The 22198-nt window shown below is 39.7% G+C and overlaps 1 protein-coding gene across 2 annotated transcripts in view; it reads left to right on the top strand.

Moving 5' to 3' along the window:
* Positions 1–22198, top strand: part of SCFD2 (sec1 family domain containing 2) — a 455173-nt gene that overhangs the window by 425953 nt on the left and 7022 nt on the right. Inside the window, exon 12 of one of the 2 annotated variants that reach the window (XM_088790215.1) lies at positions 16829–16967. The exons of the other annotated variant lie outside the window; for it this stretch is intronic. The gene's annotated coding sequence lies outside the window, so the exon portion shown is untranslated. The remainder of the gene's footprint in view (positions 1–16828; positions 16968–22198) is intronic. 2 annotated transcript variants of the gene reach the window in all.

Genomic DNA, 22198 nt, shown 5'->3' with positions numbered 1-22198 from the left:
ATCTATACAGACACTTGGATATTTGGAAACATCAGAAACCTTGGCATCGTTTGGCATTTTTCAAGCCTTATGCTCCTTATCTAGGTATTTTGGCTTTGTGTGGATGGAGCCAGACAATGTGAATTATCCATTTGACATCAAGCCTCTGTCCACAGCAGTCTATTTCCATCCTCATGGAAACTCTCACTCAGGGAAAGAACACAGTAATCATGGGACCACGAGAAACAGAATGTCATCACCATTTTATGTTGAGACTGTCCATGAAAGTAAATATTCCCTTATATTTAGAGCTAAACTCTCTGAACAAATTTTCATGTTGTCCTTTAAATCTCATTCTAAGCAATTACACTATTTTGATTTCTTCTCTTACCTCATGTGATTACCTCAAGCTGTTACCTCAAGTGACAATTTTTCCTTCATCTGTTTTTAAATGTTTGATGCAATCTTAAGCCTATTAAAACCCTTCCACACTGTGGCCAATGTGTATTCCTCAGAGTTCTTATCAAGCCTCATGGTTAAGTCAGCTTTGCCTATTTTTTTTTTTTTTAACTTTCATTTATCTTAAGTATGTTTTTCCAGGACCCATCAGCTCCAAGTCAAGTAGTTGTTGCAATCTAGTTGTAGAGGGCGCAGCTCACAGTGACCCATGCGGGGATCGAACCGGCAACCTTGTTAAGAGAACCACGCTCTAACCAACTGAGCTAACCGGCCGCCCCAAGTCAGCTTTGTTTTTATTGCCTTTGGATTATATTACTGCAATTCATTATGAATTGTTGGATAAGATAACTGACTGGAAATTAAATCCAAGGCACCATTCAGATTTTCAAAAAACCTGTGATTCTTTGTAGTCAATTAGGTATTAAATTCAGCTTCCTTTACTTGTATAAAGTATCATGATAAAGGTTAGGCAAATCTGTTATCCATTCTTCTTTATGCCCTTAAGAGTACTTTGCAATCTGTTATCCCATACTTATTCATACTTATTGTGTATAAAATGACTCTTAGCTCCAGGAAAAACAAACTTTTCTGTGGCTGGTTCTTAAATCTTGACACCTCTGGATGACTGACAGCACAGTCGGTCTGTTTACACCAGCATCACCACAAACGTGTAATGCATTGTGATACGACATTGAAATGACGATGTCATTAGACGATAGGAATTTTTTTAGCTCCATTATAATCTTATGGAACCACCATTATATATGCAGCCCATCGTTGACTTTCATTCATGATGACTCATGTCTTGTGCTGGGTAAGATTTCATTGCGAGCCTCTATTTGATTGTACTTGATGTGTGGGGAAACCCTGAGTGGCCTGAGTTGAGTGGGCAAAGTTTTCCTCTAGGGTGACTTTGCAATTGTCTTCGCCACATGCAAGGAGTAGGCATTTGCAAATTGCGACCAGTATAAATTCTGAGCTTGGGGTTTTCCCTGACTGCTCTGGTAATACAAATTTATTTCCCACAGCCATGTGTTGGGCTGTTGTAAATTTTAATGTGAAATAATTTTTGATTTTTTTCTATCCATAGTGATAGAAATGGTTTTCCTCATAGCCTCAAATGTCAGCAGCAATCAGATTAGTCCACATTTTCTTCACTGAATTTCAGTCATTAAGGGTCCCATCTTTACCATGGATTTTACTCTTAGAGAGTTTGAGAGAAACAGGATAGACTTGGGGAACTTAACCATCAGTAGAAAAAGTTTTTTAAAATATATAATAAAGGGAATTTTATCATGCTATATTACCTGGCTCATCAAGTAGGATATAATTATAATAATTACATTATAATTAGGTATGTAATTAGGTATATAAATATGGAATTACAATAAAATAAACATTGAATATTCATTTAAACAAAAATTATGATAGAACTTTACTGGGAGAGGAAGTGAGAGCAAGAGGATAGAAAAGGTATTTGATAATATCCTATCATCCTTCATAAGATATCAATAGCTAATGCTTAAACTCTATACACCAGGAAATAGTAATGTAAGCATACTATTTAAAGATATGGATATAAGTACCAGAAAATCAGCTAATGAGAATTTTAGAAGAGGAACTCGGGAATGGGCAGTGGTGCTGGAGCTGACCTGCTCGAGCTTGAGAAAGCCAGTTGGGTACATCTCTTCCCAACTGTCTGTTCAATGACATCACAGTGGGACCTTGAAATCATCCATGGTGGGAATATTTACACCACTGAAACAGAAAATACTATAAATCAGGGCAGTTTTTTCCAGAGAGTCAGTTGCTAAACATTTACCAACATACCACTGGGGGTGGAACAGGGACTTCTTTTTTCAGTTATAAGCTTTATTGTATTGTTTGGTTTTTCAAACTGTATACCTGTATCACTTTGAGAAAATGATATTTTTCATGAGTAACCCATGGAGATGGGGGAAGAAAGAACAGAGAGAGAAGATTTGCCTTATCATATATCAGAACATACCATAAAACTAATATAATCTAATTGTTATGGTGTAAACATAGGAATCAACAAACAGAAGAGAAGAATAGACTAGAATCCATAAATTGATCCCGCCACATATATTAAACTTATACATGATTAAGTGGTATTTCAATTCAATGAGGGAAAAGTGATTAAGTAACAAATCCTAATACAATTATCTATCCATCTGTATTAGTCTGCTTGGGCTGCCATCACAAAATACCACAGGCCAGGTGCCTTAAACTACAAAAATGTACTTTCTCATGGTTTTGGGGACTGGAAGTCCAATATCAAGGTGCCAGCAGGTTTGACTTCTCCTGAGCTCTCTCTCCTTAGCTTGCAGATGGCCGCCTTCTCACTGTGTCCTTAGTTGGCCTTTGCTCTGTGCACACAAATCCCTGGTGTTTCTTCCTCTTCTTATAAGAACACCAGCCATATTGGATCAGGACACACTTGTGGCTTCATTTAACCTTAGTTACCTCTTTAAAGGCCCTATTTCCAAATACAGTCACACTGGGGGCTAGGGCTTCACCGTATGAATTTGGGATGAACACAGTTCAGTCCATAACACCTAAAAAAGAGTAAAATTTGATCCTTATAGAACAAAATGACTTAAACGTAAAAAATTAAATCATAGAATTCTTAAATGATAATCCAGGGGACTCCACTGAATCTAGGGTTCTGGATATTTAACCAAGTCAAGAATTTCATAAACTATAAAATAAAAATAGTAACTACATTTAAAAATTAAACTTTACAAGGTAAAGGATATTTTAAACAAGGTGTATCAGCAGGATATGGTGCAGGAAACACAAACCACCCTGGGTTTTTCAGGAAGAGAGGAACTTAATACAGGAATTAGGTATTTGCAAAAGTGCTGGGAGGGCTAGAGGACCACTGGCAGTAATGTGGCTGCCATTATATGACCGATTTTAGGAGCACATTGACAAAATTACAGTCTAGATGTCAGAAAGCTGTTGCTGCTACACTGCTGCCTCCTGGACTCTCACAGTCAGGAAGCTGGTGCTCAGACATGGAAATGCAAAGTGAGGTCACGAATATGCATGTGTCTCCAAACGTGCTTTCCAGCAGAAACAGCAGAAGGAAATGGCTTCCATCTCACTTCTAGCATCCAGATCTTGCATGAATGCATCTAACTGGTGCAACTTAATTCACATCTGATTCCTCGCTACAAGGGAAACTGTAAATTGGGTTTTTAGCTCTTTCCAGCCCCTGTGATCAGAAAAGTGCTTAGAAGGGAACATTAAATGGCCAGACTATATCCAGGGAACAAAGTGCATTAAAAAGAAATACATTTGGGGGTTGAGGGGTGGGAATTATTGATGATAGAAAAGGCTTACAATTTTAAATCATTAATAGCTCTTAAAGATGGATGAGGAAAAGGGAAACAACCCAAAACAAAAATGACAAAAGATATGAACAGGCAATTCACACAAATGGCAAAGATAAAAAAGAAAATTTGCTTAGACTTATATCCCAAATGAACATTAAGATGTAACACTATACCAATCATGATGGCAAGAATTTTAAAGAGCAATGACTTACTTTAATAGTGGGGTTGAAAAGCACCTATTACTGAAAGGGTTAGAGCAATTGGCTGTAAGCTGGACCTCCAGTAACAATTCCCAGAAAATCACTGCTGAACTCACCATCAGAGCCACTGCTTTCTTTTTTTTCTTTCTTTCATGTGGAGGTGACTATAATGAGATACCATTTCTGTAAAATAATAGGTTATGTATGCATGTGTCTGTGTGCATAAATATGTATCTGATTACATGAGCATGAGGAAAAACATGGCAGGCTACATACCAGGCTGTTACCATGGGTTACCAGCACAGGTAGCAGTATGGAGTAGGGGTGGGGCGTTTGAAATGCTATGAGTAAAAGGCTGGGAGAGGGAATGAGGAAAGTAAGCTGAAAGAAAAGAGAAAAACAGCAAAAAAAGTTTATGTTTTCAGCATGGCTCATTCCGAGTCACTCTCTCAAAGCCCATAATTTTAAAGGTTTGTCTCCAAACATCGACCTGTAAAAAGATACCGTCGTTCAACCAAATACGGCGTTGTGATTGAGATGCGTGACAGCAAACACTGAGCTAAACTGTTTTTTTAATTTTCCAAATGTTCTAGAATGGAATCATTTCTGTTCTGGAAAGCAATTTGGCAAAAGCCACAAAACCTTCACATCCATTGAGCCAGAAATTACACTTCTAGAAATCTAAGTAAAAATCCTAAGGAGATTTGGGTACAATTTTTGGTTTAAAGATGTTATTTTAGTATTAATTATAATAGGGAAATATAAGGGGAAAAGGACAGTCTAAATGTTTAGCAAAAGTTAATTTAATAGATCCATGGAATAGATCATCAAGCAACCACTAAAAATCATATTTTTAAAGATCTTTAATGGTATAGAAAACTGCTCACGATGTAATGTTAAGTGAATAATAAAACAAGACATAAATTATCACTGCCTGATTTCGCTATTGCTAGACACACACATAAATACAGAACGCTTTAAGGAGATACACCAAAATGTTAATACTGATTAGCTCTAGGAAGTAAAGATGGTTATTATTTTCTTCATTTATTTGTGTATTTTCCACATTATCTAGAATGAGCATTTATTTGGGATGAATATCCTTTTGCTCCAATGTGAGGACAAACTGCCTGACAAATCAGCCACCCCAGTGATTCATAGACTGCAAACTCTATGAGGGTTGTCGTCTGTTTAACATTGTGTTTTTGCTGCTTAAAACATAGTAGTGGGTGGGTGGATGGATGGATGGATGGATGGATGGATGGATGGATGGATGGATGGATTTGGTGGTTCTGTTGGGCTCGACAGAGGGATCCTTCTTTTTTCAATCCTCTGCTCTTTTCTCTTGAAGCTTTAAGGCACACACAGTAGGACTTTCATAGAGATCAAGGGCCTATTCTGTTGATTAAAATATAAGTACCACTTTCGCCTCCATACATATATCAGATTCTAAATTAAGGAGAGGATAATATTTGTGAGAGAGCCAGAAATAACCAGAAATCATCCATGCCTTTGTCAGTACAATATATGGAATAATTGTAGTTAATGTGTGTGAATCAATTGGTCCCTAGGTTCTCTACCAGGTCTCATCCATATCCTTTGATGAGTCATGTCTGTCATCTTCAGCCACCTATTGCAATGAGGAAAGACATAAGCCAATACCTTACTAGGAAGAGCTGGGCAAGGTAGGGCATTTGGGGCGTTTAGTACATTTAAAACTCTGGCTATGTCCTTTGAGACTTCAGAGTTTAAATTTTGTGAAATGACTATTTTGCTCAAGATCAATGTATCTACGATTTTGAGCAAGTACTTATGTATTAGGCACCTTAACTATATAATTGCACTTAATCCTAACAACATTATTATCCCCATTTTATTTACAAGGAAGCCGAGAGGATATAATTGCTTGAGAGCACGCAGCTAGTAAATAAGAGAGCCGGATTCAAAGCTGAGCCTGTCCAGTTTCAAAACCTCAGCCTCATTCCGATATACCCAGCAGTCAGACTCACAGCCTAATTCCCTCCCACTCTACCTGTACTAACACAAGTCCTTTGATACGTTCATTTGCAGTCAGTTAAACCAGTTGTTACACAGACTTTGTTAATGAATGTTAATACTTCTGTTCTAGAACTAGCTGTCCCTCCAGGATGCCTGCAAACATTTCAGAGTCACATTGAGCAGTAACAAATTATATTTTCCTTAACAAATTTCTCACCTAGTTATAAAATGATTGTGGATGTTATCTGTGTATATTGTTTACATCCTGGCTGTGAGCAGCAGTGCAGGGAAACATCAAAGTTTTGTTGGTGACAAAGAATCACCTCTGATCTTCACTTCAAAGGCAGCCGAACAAAAAACCTTCCCAGCAACACCTTTGAGATTAATGTCAATCAGCCTCTTCCCTCAACTTGTTTATACAAGTACTTTCATTATAATGAGTGAAGCTTGTTAGGAAGCCATAAACCTCCTCTAAAATGGCAGTAAAAATACCTACGGCACACACTCGCGCACACACACACAATTTTTTCCTGATGTATTATAAGAGAATTGTAGTAAATACACCCTTTTTATCCCTTAGCCAATTCTGTAACACTAATTTTACAAGGGTGCCAACAAGGTTCCATCAAAGAGGGATGAGAGCTATTTACAAGCCCAAAAATCTAAATACATGGCATTTTCTGTAATGTCTGCAGAGCTTTTCTTCCTTTCCAGAACCCATGTCTATTATCTCTGTCTTCTCCTGAGCACACACTCAGCTTCACAAAGCCTTTTGGTCTGAGACTCAGACTTCTTTGAAATTCTCAATCCACCTCCACCTTTCCCACCTCCGACTCCAGCTCTTCTGGGACCTAGCAACCTGAAGAAGGAGGCCTTGCCCCGGCGCACGTCCCTAACTGGTCTGATGCCTCAGTTCTGTCTCCCACTGTGCCTGATGCCACCTGCATCACCACACTGCTGACGTGGATGATGCCTTCATCCAGGACCGTGTGTGCGTCATCTTTGTAGCCCAGGCTCATAGCCTAGTACCCAACACTCAGCAGGTGCTCAGTTAGTGCCTAGAGTCCAGTGAAGTGCATGAATGGACGTGCAGACCACCCTTTACCCAGGAGGCTGAGAATGAGAGTCCCTAGGAGTCGGGGACAGGAGGGGGATAGCACTTGAGGGTCAGTCAACTGGAACAAGGATAGGCAGTCAGAGTATGTGATGTGGAAAGATCCAGAGAGGCACATTAGAAAAGAGCTCGTTAGGCACAGGCTAAAGGTGAGGTAGATGGTAACAGGAGAGCCGTTGTAGGGCACAGGCTCGAGCTTCAGGCCCCAGAGCCCAGGCCCCAGGCTGTGCCTCCATGATGAGCCTGTCCCAGAAAAGAGCTCGGTAAGACCCCAGGACAGATCAGGTCGCCTGTTTAATTAAAATACCCTGAATTGAATAATTCACTGAATCAACAAACCTGTGTTGAGTTTCACATATGTGTTGGCTGTTACGCCGTATCGAGGGTTCTGGCCTCACACAGCTCACAGTCTTAGTCATGTGACAGTAGGAATGGTGAAATGGAAAAACATTTCACTGTTCCTACTCACTCTGCACTTACACAGCCACTGCTATGAAGAATATAAAAGAATGTGAGCAAGAGCAAAAGGCAGAATCTCCGTTATTTCCAATTTTATCTCAATTCCAGCATATATTAAAAGGGTGATTTGTCCTCTGAGTTACTGAAATGAGGTGAGAGTTGATTTGGGGGAATTTTATGCATAGGGATTGTCTTCATTCTTTACATAAAATTCATCCCAAAGGGCAGCTATGAACATTAATAACAGCATGGCCAGAAGCACAAAGCAAAAATGTTAGCTACACTCACCCGCAGAAAACAGAATTTACATTAGTTCTTGCAGGTCTCAGAGGCTGCCACTCCCTGTTTGGTTCCTTCTTCAAACTCATCAATGAGAAAGGAAGCTCCTTCTTCCCTGGGGAAGAGTGAGGAAGGGAACAGAGATGATCCAAGCATGTTATCCTACTGGAAATACCTCCACCTGGAATCTATAGGCGTGGGAAATTAAGCTCAGTATTTTGAAGTACTGTAGTTGCTTTCATTCCTTATGATTCTGACCTGGATTCTGCCTTTCAAAAACAAGTAAATCACAATGTGTGTTTGACCTAGTTGCACTCTCCCACTGAAACAGTCACCTAGGATGGATGAGAGAAACTTCTGACTAGCTAGTCCTACAAAATCACCATGATTAAGAGTGTTTAATTACTTCCTGTATCACTAGTCCCAGGCCCACAGCATTAGTATTGGGATTTATGGGAAGATCTCAGAGTGATAAACAATCACTCTAAAGTGCATTATCACAAATTTCTTAGTTAGCTTGACATGTAAACTCCCACAGATACCATATCCTGACACACCAACTTTCTTTGACATTATTTTTTCCAGCAAGCCAGCCTCGTTCAAAATAGGCTTTCATAATGCATTTCAGATACTCTCACTAATCTTACTGAAAATAAAGAGTGCAGTTTTGAAAAAACAAATAGACCTCGATTTATAAGTCAACTCTTTCACTTCCTTCCTTCTGTTTTGGTTATCACTTGAAAGATTTATCTTATTCTCCTTTTGTTTAAATTTGGAAACTGGAATTTTAAAGAGCAGCTGATAAAGTACATGTTCCAGACTTTAAAGTTTTAGCCTAATATTAATTCATCAGAAAAAAGCTAGTCGATTTTCATTTTTCATGGAAATATGGCAATAAAAATGCATTTGCAGTTACAAAGCAGGTCAAGGTCATTTGTGGCGCTCGTTAATCCTGCCTCTCCTGTGAAAAAAAGGCTAAAAACATTGCTTACATTTTGCAGACGAAAAAAAAGTAACAGGTTCCATCTTGCTCTGGGTATAATAGCAATGCCTGTGGTAGAGCCTGAAATAGAACCTGAAGGAATTTGTGTTCCTTTTTTTTGATGTAGAACAGGATGCAACTCTAGCAGTTTCAATTAAAATTGTGCTACAAAAGAAGCAGTTCTATCTCTTCACTAAATTTTCTTTTATATAATTAAATAGTTCATTTTGGCTGTACTTTCAATTGGATACCTTATATGCTAATTAAACTGAACAAATATAATTTATATAGTAATTTCACAGAACACATTGGATGCTAAGCGTAATAAATAACGTGAAAAAATGTAATCATTTCAAAGAACTTTTTAAAATGAAAAGCAATATTTAAAATCCAAAATAACAAACAATCAATTAATTAATTTAATTTAATAAAATACAATATAGAGTCGAGGAGACTTTGATTCAAGTTAGCAGAGTAGATAAACTCTAAGATTATGTCCTCCCATGACCACATCAAAATTACAACTAAATTATAGAACAACTGTCCTTGAGAGCCACCTGAAGACTAGCTGAACATAACTCCTATGAGACTGGTAAGAGGGATGAAGACATAAAATGTGGTAATTAAGAATCAGAAGACGTATCGCAGCTGCAGAGCTCTTCACTGAAGAGTTAAGTGTTCCTTCCCCACGCCGAGCTCTCCAGTTGGGGCACCAGTGCTGAGAAGTGGAGTCCCTATAACATCTGGCCGTCAAAACCAGTGAGGCTTGTGTCCCAGAGAGACAAAGTGCTGTGGGAAACTGACACATGCTGCTCTTAAAGGGTCAGCACACAAATTCACTCTTAAGTTCCAGTGCTGGGACAGCAGCTCTAAAAGCACCCAGGACATATGGGGAAGAACTAAATTAACTAACTTCAGGGAGAGGGCTGGAGGGGCAGGATTCAGGGCAACTCTGGGGACAGAAGCTCTGACAGGCACCACTGTTCTTTTGTTGAACTCTCCTCCCACCCAGCTGGTCCAGCGCAGGAGGGCACTAAATCTGTGTTCTCTATTAACCATTCACCCCATCCTGGTGATTCCCTGAGACCCTGCCCCACACAACTCACTCATTTGGCTCCTCCACAAAGCTACCAGGCTTGGCTCATGCTGCAGACTCAAAGGATCACAAACTCCACATAAGCGGTGGCTGCCTTAGGCTTGGCCTCCAGACTTTCTCAAAGGTCCACAAATACCACGTAAGGAGCTTCTGGCCTCAGCATACATTGTAGCTCCTGCAAAGTGGCCTCCATCTCAGTGTAAACGGCAATCTTTGTGTTGTATTGTAACTCCCATCAGATGGCCCCAAACTTGGCATAAGTAGCGGCCAGTCCTGGCCTGGAACATAGTTCCAACTAAGTGGCCACAAGCCTGACACAAGTGATGGCTGGCCTCAGTTCACATCGTAGGGCCTACTAAAGAGTCCCAAGCTAAGCGCCAGTAGCAGCCAGGTGCTGCTCACAGCATAGCCTCTCCCAAGTTCCTCTAAGCCCAGCACAAATGGCAACCAACCACATATCAGTTTGTAGCTCCTAGCAAGTGACCCCAAGCTTTGCACAAGAGGCAGCTGACTTTGGTCTGCACCAGAACCTGTCACAAAAGGCTGTAGATCCAACACACCCAGTGTCTGCCTTCAGACTACATCAGAGACCCACCTAACCAACTCAACAGATGACACACTCAAAGGGGGAACTCTCCTGTCACCAAAGCCATGCTAAAGTGACTTCGAGTCCATGAGGTCACTGTTGCCCAACAGCTCACCCACTATAGTCACAACCACTCCTCACAGGAAGTCAGCCTGAGGGTCAATGCCACTGACTGACATGCCAGCAGCAGTCAAGGCCTAACTACAATAGGAGGACATACACAATCCACACAGGGGACACCCCTGGCGCACCCGTCACAGGTGACCAGGGAGACAGTACCATAGGGTCCCACAGGACACTTTCAACATAAGGCCAGTCTGTCAAGACTGGGAGATGCAGCAGATCTACTGATTACATATAAACAAACACAGGGAGGCATCCAAAATGAGGAGACAAAGAAATATGTTCCAAATGAAATAACTGAACAAAACTCCAGAGAAAAGAACTAACCAAAATGGAGACAAATAACTACCAGAGTTCAAAACACTGGTTGTAAGGATGCTCAATAAACTTAGAAGAAGAATAGATGAACTCTGTGAGAACTTCAACAAAGAGAAAACACAAAGAAGGACATGGAAATCACACACAAAAAACCAGCCATTAAGAACTAAAGAATACAATAACTGAAATGAAGAATACATTAGAAGGAATCAACATCAGATTAGATGAAGCAAATAATCAAATCAGTGATCTGGAAGAAAAGGTAGTGAAACACCCAATAAGAACATTTTAAAAATTTAAAAATAAGGATAGTTCAAGGGGTCTCTAGGACAATACCAAGCATACCAACATTTGTATCATAGGCATCTCTGGAGAAGAGATAGAGAAAGGGATTGATAGCTTATATGAAGAAATAGTAAGTGAAAACTTCTCTAACCTGGTGAAGGAAATAGACATACAAGTCCAGGAAGTGCAGAAAGTCCCAAACAAGATGAACCCAAAGAGGCCCACACCAAGACACCTCATAATTAAAATGTCAAAGATTAAAGGAAAAGAGAGAGTCTTAAAAGTACTAGGAGAAAAGCAGGTAGTTACCTACAAGGGCGGTCCCATAAGACTGTTAGCTGATTTCACAACAGAAACTTTTTAGGCCAGAAGGGAATGGCACTAAATATTCAAAGTGATGAAAGGCAAAAACCTACAAACCAAGATTATTCTAGCAAGCATGGCTGTCATTTAGAATCAAAGGACAGATAAAGTTTCGCAGACAAGAAAAAGATAAAGGAGGTTATCACCCCTAAACCTGAATTACAAGAAATGTTAAAAGGACTTTGTTAAGTAGAAAGGAAAAGATTAAAAAAAAAATGAATTAGAAATAAAGAAAATATTCTCACTTACAAGGCAAACACTTAATAAAAGCAGTGGATCAACTAACTATAAAGCCAATAATACAAAGGTTAAAAGACAAAAATAGGAAAATTATGTATAATTACAAAATAAATTTAGGGATACACAAAACACAGAAAAGGTTAAAAAATGACAAAAAAAACATAAATATGGAGGAGGTGAGTAAATATTATAGTGATTTTAGAATGTGTTCGAAATTAAGTGACCATTAATTTAAAATAGACTGCTATAAATATAGCTTGGTATATATGAAGCACATAGTAACCATAAACCAAAAATCTATACAAGAAGGAAAGAGAAAAGATTTCAAACATAATACTATAAAAAGTCATCAACCTACAAGACAAGAGAGCAAGAGAATAAGAAAGGAACATACAAAAACAATCAGAAAACAATTAATAAAATGTTAAAACTACATACCTATCAATAATTACTTTAAATGTAAATGAATAAAATCCTCCAATCAAAAGACACAAGGCAGTTGAATGGATTAAAACAAAACAAGAACCATATATATGCTGCCTACCAAAAACCCACTTCAGATTGAAAGACATACAAACAGACTAAAAGTAAAGGGATGGAAAATGACATGATATGCAAATGGAAATTGAAAAAAAATCTGAGTAGCAATAGCTAAAACAGACAAAATAGACTTCAAAACACAGACAATAACAAGAGAAAAGGAGGGCATTTCATAACAACAAAGGGATCAATCCAATTAAAGGATATAACTGTTGTAAACATCTACACATGCAACCTGGGGGCACCTAAACATATAAAGTGAATATTGATGGACAGGAAGGGAGAAATGGAAAGAAGGCAATCATAGTAGGTGATTAAAACCCCACAGTAGGTGGTTAAAACCCCATTGGCGTCAATGCGTAGATCATCCAGACAGAAATTCAACAAGGAAACAGTGACCTTAAATGACACATTAGACCAGATGGACTTAATTGTTATTTTTTTTGTTATATATATATTTATTTATTATTAGTTTCAGGTGTACAAAACAACATAATGATTAGACACCCCTCACAACGTGATAATCCTAGCAAGTCTACTACCCATCTGACACCATACCTAGCTATTACAATACCATTGACTATATTCCCTATACTGTACGTTATGTGACTATATTTTTTAAAATTATACTTGACATTCGGTATTAGTTTCAGGTGGACAGCACAGTGGTTAGGTTCTTACATAATTTATGAAGTGATTCCCCCTGATGGGTGTTGAGTACCCATCTGACACTATACATAGTTTTTACCATATTATTAACTATATTTTCCATACTGTATTTCACATCCAGTGACTATTTTGTGACTACCAATGTGTACTTCGTAACCCCTTCACCTTTCTCACCCATCCCTCCAAAACCCCTCATTTCTAGTAACCATCAGTTTGTTCTCTATCTATGAGTGTATTTCTGTTTTGTTTGTTCATTTATTCAGTTCTTTAAATTCCACATATAAGTGAGATCATATGGTATTTGTCTTTCTCAGTCTGACTTATTTCACTTAGTATACTATCCTCTAGGTCCATCCATATTGTTGCAAATGGTAAAATGTCATTCTTTTCTATGGCAGAGTAATACTCCGTTGTATAAATATACCACAATTTATTTATTCAATTGTCTATTAATGGGCATTTCAGTTGTCTCCATATCTTGGCTATTGTGAATATTGCTGCAGTAAACATAGGGGTGCATATATCTTTTTGAATTAGTGTTTTTAATTTCTTTGGATAAATACCCAGGAAAGGGATTAAGAAGTACAAATTGCCAGTTATAAAAATAGTTATGGGGCTGTAAAGTACAGCATAAGGGACATAGTCAATAATATTGTAAAAACTATGTATGTTGTCAGATGGGTGTTAGACATATCAGGGTGATCACTTCTTAAGTTATATAAATGTATAATTACTATGTTGTACACCTCAAACTAATAGAATATTTTATGTCAAATGTAATTGGAAAATACGTTTATTTTAAAAAATAATCCACTATAATGAAACATTATACGACAATAAGCACTATTGTTTAGGTTGAGCCAGTCAACTTGCAACTTCTAATATAGCTCTCTTAATATAGTTCTGGACTTTAAAGTGTTCTAAATTAAATCCCACAATGACTTAAGAAAAAGCACCTTCAAAGTTACAGAAATTTAGAATTCCATGCTGCCATCCTGTGTCCACCATCTGGCCACTGCAGTTATGATTTCAGTTTCCTTCCCTAAGTTTTTGTGTTTGTGTACCAGTGTTGGGGTGAAACTTGTGCCACGAGCTGTCACACGGTTTAGAAGTGCCATGTGTACTATTAGGCTGGGATGAGAATAGCTCTCACAAAATATTACCAACCTGTGGATCCTCAGGTACCAAATGAGGAATTTCATTGTACCTACTGTAACCTGCAGGTAGCTGAAAAAATTAGATGAGGTGAGCTCTGTAGAGCAGTTAAAGGAGCACAGATGGAGCAGGTAGTAAGTGTACAATAAAGGTCAGTTCTTGGCATCCTTGACACTCTGGCCTGAACACATGCCAGCCTTGCAAACTTCAACTTTTTATTGACTTGCATTTATACATTATTAATGAACATGATTTATGGGCATTTTAAAGATGATCTACAAGGCATGGTCTGGCAGCCACAGTATCTCCCACCACATTCCCTCCCCACCATCCCTGCGGGCCAGTTTCTGTCATGTTTTATCCTTCATCTCTGTCCATTCCCACCTCACGGCTTTTTGTGCAGGAGTCACAGTAGCCTTCCTTCATTTCCATGAATGCACTGAGCTCCTTCCTAGACACACACTGCTCTTCCTGCTCTTCCTTCTGCCTGGAATTATACCCCAAGCTAGCTCTCCTTTTCCTAATAAACTCATCTTCTATTTTCTGCTTAATCATCCCTTCCTCAACCTCACAGCTGAGTATTTGACCTCCATTTAAGCTCTTGTTAAGTGGTAATTTTACATTTTTAAATGTTATTCTTGTATTATTGTCTCTTTTACCCATTAGACTAAAAGTTCACTAAGGGCAATTCCATGTTTTAGGTCTTTTTCTCACTATTTATCTCCAGGTCTACCACAGTCCTTGGCTTACGGTAGGTTCTCAGTACACATGGATTCTCTAAATGAATAAACACATCCCAACACGAGACTATGCCCCCAATGATTGAGCATTTCTCTCTTTTCACTTTATTTCATAACCACTGTTCTCCTTACCCCTGGCCCATTCAACTATACTGTGAAAACACACATATGTTACTAGGTAAAAACAGCATGGGGAAAATAAAACGTCAATTTAATTTAAAAGGAAGAGGGAGGGAAAGAGAAATCAACGCCGTAAACATAGTTAGAAATAGGGTGCTGAGTCACCATTAGCGAAGGGCAGTATGAGTGGTGGTTAAACCCGCATCTTGATCCAGACAAAAGAGAAAAGACAGAGGAAGTCAGTGAAGAGGCAGGAGACAAAAATGAAGAATGGCCTTGGGAGGGCTGATGAGGCCAGTGGGGCTGGAGCCCAGACCAGAGAGGCAGGCGTGATCCTGCCGGGGAGGTAAGGGCTCCCCTCCAGCTGCCAGGACTGGGAAGAACAAAGCAGGCTGCAGGCCCATTCAGGGGGAGGACGGCCCAGGAAGCTGAGGGTTTCACAGGCCACTAGCCCATCCCCATGACGGTTGTCATGTTCCTGGGTCTCTCCTCGCTGTCGTAGGCTGTCACCAGGACAGTAGACCGTGTGTCCTGCACTCCAGGACAATGGCTCTTGTCTATCTCATACCTTAGTCTCTGTGTTATCAAATATCGATCAAAATAGGACCCTACTCAGGTGTGCAGTGTGCCAACCAGACTTCATTCCTGGTAAAGAACTTTTCATCATATTTAGTCATTTCTGCAGTAAAATATATTTTCAAAAGCCACACAGTAACACCACTCATGAGTTTTGTGTCTCTGTTTCTTAGTGTCAGAAGGGGCATGTATTCACAAAAAACACTATTTGTTATTTTTAGTTTTCCAAGTTGTAGTACATACTTAATTTTCTCACCTTAGCACTGAGCACCCTAAGATGTATTTTATATTTACATCTTGATTTTTTTGTTCTCCACTACAAGAAGTTTAAAGGCCTTTGTTTCGTCCATGTAAGGATGAGAAGGGTGCATGACACATAACAGGAACTCAAAAGTGGGGAATGTATTCTGCTGGCGCAAAATTAATTGCGGTTTAAAAAGTTAAAAATAATTGCAAAAACCGCAGTTACCTTTGCACCAACCTATAACATAGGAAAGAGCAACTCAGCATTCCAGGAGGCTGTGTGACCCTGAGCCCTGGCCCAGATGCTGAGCCCGGGAGAGGTCAAGGGCGAGGGCCTCGCCAGGACAGTTCTTGTGGAAGGCACGTTGGCCTGAGAGAACCAGATACATTAGGGTCAAGGCCTGGGGAGACCATAGATGAAACCCGATCTAACGTTTGGTCTCCCTGGGGACCCAAAAAGGATGCTTCTTGCAGTCATCTAGTAGCCGAAGTAGCCAAAGCTAGGAGCAACAATTCCTGGGCCCGCCTCTCTCCGCCCCGCCCCGCCCTCGCCGCCCGGGGATTGGCTGCCGGCTCCGTAGCCCTCCTTCGGGTCCGGTACTAACAGCTGAGTTTCCCTGGTTGGCGGGCTTCTTTGTCCTGCGGAGTTGGGTGGTGAGTGTGGGTCCGGTCTCCAGCCCCTTGCGGCGGGGAGGACACCTGGCGGGCCACGGGCAGGGTTGGGGCTGGGCTCGCCCCGCGTCCCCTCGAGCTTTGCCCGCCCGGAGCTCCGCTGCTCCCGGCGGCCAGAACCGAGGGGTAGAGCAGCCCTCGGCGGCCCGGAGGGGCGTGCGGCTGTGCCCGTCCCGGGGCCGGGCGAGGCACAGACACCGCGCGGAGCCGCCTGGAGGGTTCCCCGGGGCAGGCCTAGCGGGATAACAACTTTGAGATTTGCTTCCGCAGGGCGCGGCCTCAGCTACTTTGTGGCTGGTTCGGGGTGGCTCCGCCTGCGGGGTCGAGAGCCCTTCCCAGACCGACCTTGGGCCTGGGGAGTTTGTCTCCAGCGTCTGCGGGGCTGCAGCGCTCCGAGTTCTAAGCGCAGGTATGTCCCCGTCCTTGTAGGAAATGAAATGGCCCAGGTCCTAGCAAGTGGCCAATGGAGACCAGAGGGCACCTGGGCTGCGGTTTGGTGCAAAGGCCAGAAACTGGTTCTCCCTTAATGTAAAAGAGATTTACATTCCCGGGCTCCACAGCTCAGAACAGCTGCTTCTAATGGTTTTTCGGACCTGCTGAGATCTACTTGTTGACTTAACGTCCAAACCTGTAGAGAATTTTTATAAAAATTTATGTGAGCCAAAGAGGATATGCCTGGAAGCAAGATCTCAACAGACTGAGAAAAATGCTGCCTAGAATGACAGTTTGCAGGTTTTTTTTAGGCGTTTGGGTTACAGACCTTTTCGGGTCTTTCTGCCCAGTGCCCATCGCACCAATAGAACAAGACTGAGTTCGGTAAAGCAGAACAGCAACTATTCTTTGATCAAGGAATGGAGAAGGATGAGCGCATGCTCTAAAGACACCTTCTCTCTCTGGTTAGGGTTTGGGGAGGTTTTAAAGAAACTGATTGGGTAGGCAGGGATCAGGGAGTGGGGAGTTCTCAGTAAAGGGGCAGCGATTTCCGGGAAGAGCTGGGATATGTGCAGTCCTGACGGCACTAATTATGCCTACTAATGTGCATTGCTCCCTCAGGGAGTGATTTTTAATGTTAATGAAAACATTCCAGAGTGATCACTGGAATTGGGCCGTGATTGGGGGGATGATTTTGAATGCCCTCAGTGCCAGGCTGGTTCTGTTGTTGAGCTGTCTGCAGGTGTTCTGGTTAACCGTAAGTAGTTTGCCTTAGTTCCTGTAAGTAAGCACAGCTTGTGACAGAGTTCAGGTATTTGGGAACAGCAGGGTTGCCTGGCAACATTTGGAATGGAGTGAAGTAAGGAAGATTAAGAAGGTAGGATAAAACAAGGTAGGGATTGGATTACAGGATAATTAACAACATTGTGTGCTCCCTTGAGGTTGGTTATGCCTCTCTGGCGTTTCAAAGGTGTGTTAACCTCGAGGCACAAGAACAATGGACAGGGCTTGCTTAAGGCAAAGATCAACCATTTACTAAAGAAGGTATATGCCTGGGGTATGACTGCCCGCCATGACCTGCCCAGATAGGAATTTATAATCCGATCACCCTGTGAGGTTACTCTACATAGAACCCCTTTTTCATCTTCAGTTCCCTCTTTTGGTCATACATCAACCAAAGGATGCATTGATGACCAACCTTTTGGTCTGATAGGGCGGTCTCATGGGACTAGGAAGGCTCAGTATTGACATCACCTTGACCTTTGGGGATAGGGCAATAACATAACCATGGAATGTGAGTTGAGGCCTAAGTTTCCCAAAGGGAGAAAGGCAGGTAAATGGAAGGCAGTCAGGTCTTGGCCTTTATTGTGAAAAAATGCTCTGGATCAGTTCTATCCTGTGAACTATTGTGATCCGAGTTTTGCTTTCTGTGTCATTTTTAATGTATTTGGCATCTAGTATAACATTTGCAAAAGTCAAAGAGTATTGACATTTATCTTAGATATCTTCAGTAATCATAAACAGTTGGACTATATAGAAAAACCCAAAGAACAAGTTATAACTGTTGTTATAGCTAATAACATCAGCAGGACAGGTAAAGACAACCCAAAAAAATGGTTTGATTCAGCATCAATCCGTAGGTTTCCAGGTCTTCTTGAGGTCTTGGGATAGCTGCCCACCTCTGATGTCAGCAGCTTCTCATCCTAGAGGAGTCTTTGATGTCTGTTGTAGGTGGAGGCACCTCTGAGAGACAAGGGCAGATGTTTCCTTTTTTAGTCAAGAGATGTGACTCCATGAGTTAATCCCTTTAAGTTTAGCTAAATATGGATTAGTAACACCTGATAAAGGTCCCTTCCAAGGAGGTTAGAGAGTCGCTTATTTGGAGTCTCTTCCAAAAAACAAAATCTCCAGGCTGTAAGCCATGGTTTAGAAGTTTTTGTCTCTGGAGAGCACACTATGAAATGCATCAGTTACTAATTTATCATTTCTTTAAACTAGTTATAAGTCCTTGACAATAATGCAGAACGTCTCCTCTTTCTTAATAAGGGTGGTTCATATGCCCCTTCATCCAGATGCCTAGAGCAACCAGTCACTATTTCAGAAAGGAAAGGCTGTGTTTATCAAAAGGAGTAGATCTCAGCTTGAGGAGTACTGTAAGGAGAGCTTTTGACCAAAGGAGAGATAAAGCTGAAAATTTAGTTATAATTTTAATTTTACCATAGGTACATTCCACCAATCCAGAGACGTGGAGATGATAAGCACAACAAAAATGCTGTGCAATAGGCCAAATGTTACAAATGGGTTGCATTATTTGTCAAGTGAAATGAGTCCCTCAGTCACTATGTAGCTCAGAAATTTCCTCAGTTGGGAATTTTTTTTTAAATTTATTTTTCAATTACAGTTGACATACAGTATTATGTTAGTTTGAGATATACTATGTAGTGATTATACATTTATATACCTTATGAAGTGATCACCCCAATACGTCTAGTACCCATCCGACAACACACATAGAGTAATTACAATATTATTGACTGTATTCCCTATGCTGTACTTTACATCCCCGTAATTATTTTTTATAACTAGCAATTTATAATTCTTAATCCTTTTACCTTTTACACCTATCCCCCAACCCCCTCCCATCTGGTCTGTTTTCTGTATCTGTGAGTTTGTTTCTATTTTAATTGTTCATTTCTTTTGTTTTTTGGATCCCACATATAAGTGAGATCATGTGACATTTGTCTTTGTCAGTCTGACATGTCACTTAGCATAATATGCTCCAGGTTGATCCACATTGTCACAAATGGCAACATTTTATTCTTTTTTATGGCTGAGTAATCCATTGTATACATGTACTACATCTTTATCCATTTGTCTATCTGTGGACACTTAGGTTGCTTCCATATCTGGGCTATTATAAATAAAAGTTCAATGAATGTAGGGCGCATATATATTTTGGAAATAGTGTTTTGGATTTCTTTGGAGAAATACCCAAAAGTGGAATCACTGGGTTTATGGTAGTTTTATTTTTTATTTTTTTGAGGAAACTCCATACTGTTTTCCACAGTGGCAACACCAATTTGCAATCCTACCAACAGTGCACAAGCGTTCCCTTTTCTCCACATCCTCACCAGCACTTGTTGTTTGTTGATTTATTGATGATGGCCATTCTGACAGGTATGAGGTCATATCTCACTGTGGTTTTAATTTGTATTTCCCTGATGATAGTGATGTTGAACATCTTTTCCTGTATCTGTTGACCATCTGTACATCCTCTTTGGAGAAATATCTATTCAGATTCTCTGCCCATTTTTTAATTGGAATGTTTGGGTTCTTTTTAGTGTTAAGTTGTATGAGTTCCTTATATATTTTGTATATTAACCTCTTACTGGATGTATCATTGGTGAATATCTTTTCCCGTTCAGTAGGTTGTCTTTTTGTTTTGTGTGGCTGCCTTCTCTGTGTAAAAACTTTTAAGTTATATGTAGTCCCGTTTGGTTTTTTCTTTTCCTACACTTCTCAAGGAGACATATCCAAAAAAACATGGCTAAAAAGGTGTCAAAGAGTTTACTGCCTATATTTTCTTCTAGGAGTTTTATGGTTTCAGGTCTTCTATTTAAGTCTTTAATCCATTTTGATTTACATATTTGTGGTGTAAGAAAGTGCTCTAGTTTCATTCTTTTGCATGTGTCTGTCCACTTTTCCCAAGACCATTTATTGATGGGACTGTCTTTACCCCATTGTACATTCCTGCCTTTTTTGTTGTTGTTATTATACATTAATTGACCACATAGGCGTGGTTTTATTTCTGGGCCCTTTATTCTGTTTCATTGCTCTACATTTCTGTTTTTATGCCAGGATCATTCTGTTTTGATTACTGTAGCCTTATAGTATAGTTTGATATCAGATAGCGTGATACCTCCAACTTTGTTCGTCTTTCTCAACATTGCTGTGGCTATTCTGGGTCTTTTGTGGTTCCATATAAATTTTAGGATTAGTTGTTCTAGTTCTGTGAAAAAATATTGGTATTTTGATAAGGATTGCATTTAATCTGTTGATTGCTTTGGGTAGTGTGGACATTTTAACGATGTTAATTCTTCCTATCCATGAGCACAGTATATGCTTCATTTCTTTCTTCAATGTCTTATAGTTTTCCAAGTACAGGTTTGTTTTTCTTTTGTTTTTAATTAAAGTTCATTGGAGTGACAACTGTTAGTAAAGTTGCATAGATTTCAGGTGTACAGTTCTGTAATACATCATCTATATCTCACATCTATTACTCACCCAGAGTCAGTTCTCCTTCCATCACCATATATTTGACCAAGTACAGGTTTTTAACACTTTGTAAGCGGGCATTTTCCCGCCAAATCGCGTCGTAACGCGGGGCTTTTTTGACATTTTCTCGCCAAAATTAGACTTTCCGTAAAATATTCATATCTTTCGATCTATTTGATATTTTTCTATGAAACTTTCAGTGTTTTAGTTTAAAAAGAGGTCTCTATTTATTTACTTTGCAAAATTTTTGCCGATTCCACCTAGAGGCGATATGATGAGTTTACTCGTTTCCCGCAAAAAATGTGTTTTCTCCTTGGTTAAATTAATCCTAGGTATTTCATTCTTTTTGATGAAGTTGTGAATGGGATTATTTTCTTAATTTCTCTTTCTGATAGATTGTTGTTGGTGTATAAAAATGCAACTGATTTCTGAATATTAATTTTGTATGCTGAAACTTTTCTAAATTCGTATTAGTTCAAATACTTTTTTGATGGAATCTTTAGGGTTCTCTATATATAGTATCATGTCTTCTGCAAAGAATGACAATTTTACTTCTTGCTTTCCACTTTGGATGCCTTTCATTTCTTTTTCTTGTCTGATTGTTGTGGCAAGGACTTCCAGTACTATGTTGAATAAAAGTGGTGAAAGTGGACATCTGTGTCTTCTTGTTCCTGATCTTAAACAAAATGCTGTTAGCTTTTCCCATTGAGTATGATGTTAGCTGCGGTTTTGTCATATATGGCCTTTATTATATTGAAGTATGTTCCCTCTATCCTCACTTTGCTGAGAGTTTTTATCATAAATGGATATTGGATTCTGTTCAATGCTTTTTCTGCATCTATTGATATGATCACAGGATCTTTATCCTTCAATTTGTTTGTGTGGTGTATCATGTTAGTTTATTTACAGATATTGAACCAACCTTGCATCCCA

This window comes from Rhinolophus sinicus, chromosome 1, assembly GCF_057876585.1.
Source record: "Rhinolophus sinicus isolate RSI-liver-muscle chromosome 1, RSI-T2T, whole genome shotgun sequence".
Classification (NCBI taxonomy): domain Eukaryota; kingdom Metazoa; phylum Chordata; class Mammalia; order Chiroptera; family Rhinolophidae; genus Rhinolophus; species Rhinolophus sinicus.
This window is presented reverse-complemented; position numbering and strand designations above follow the sequence as displayed.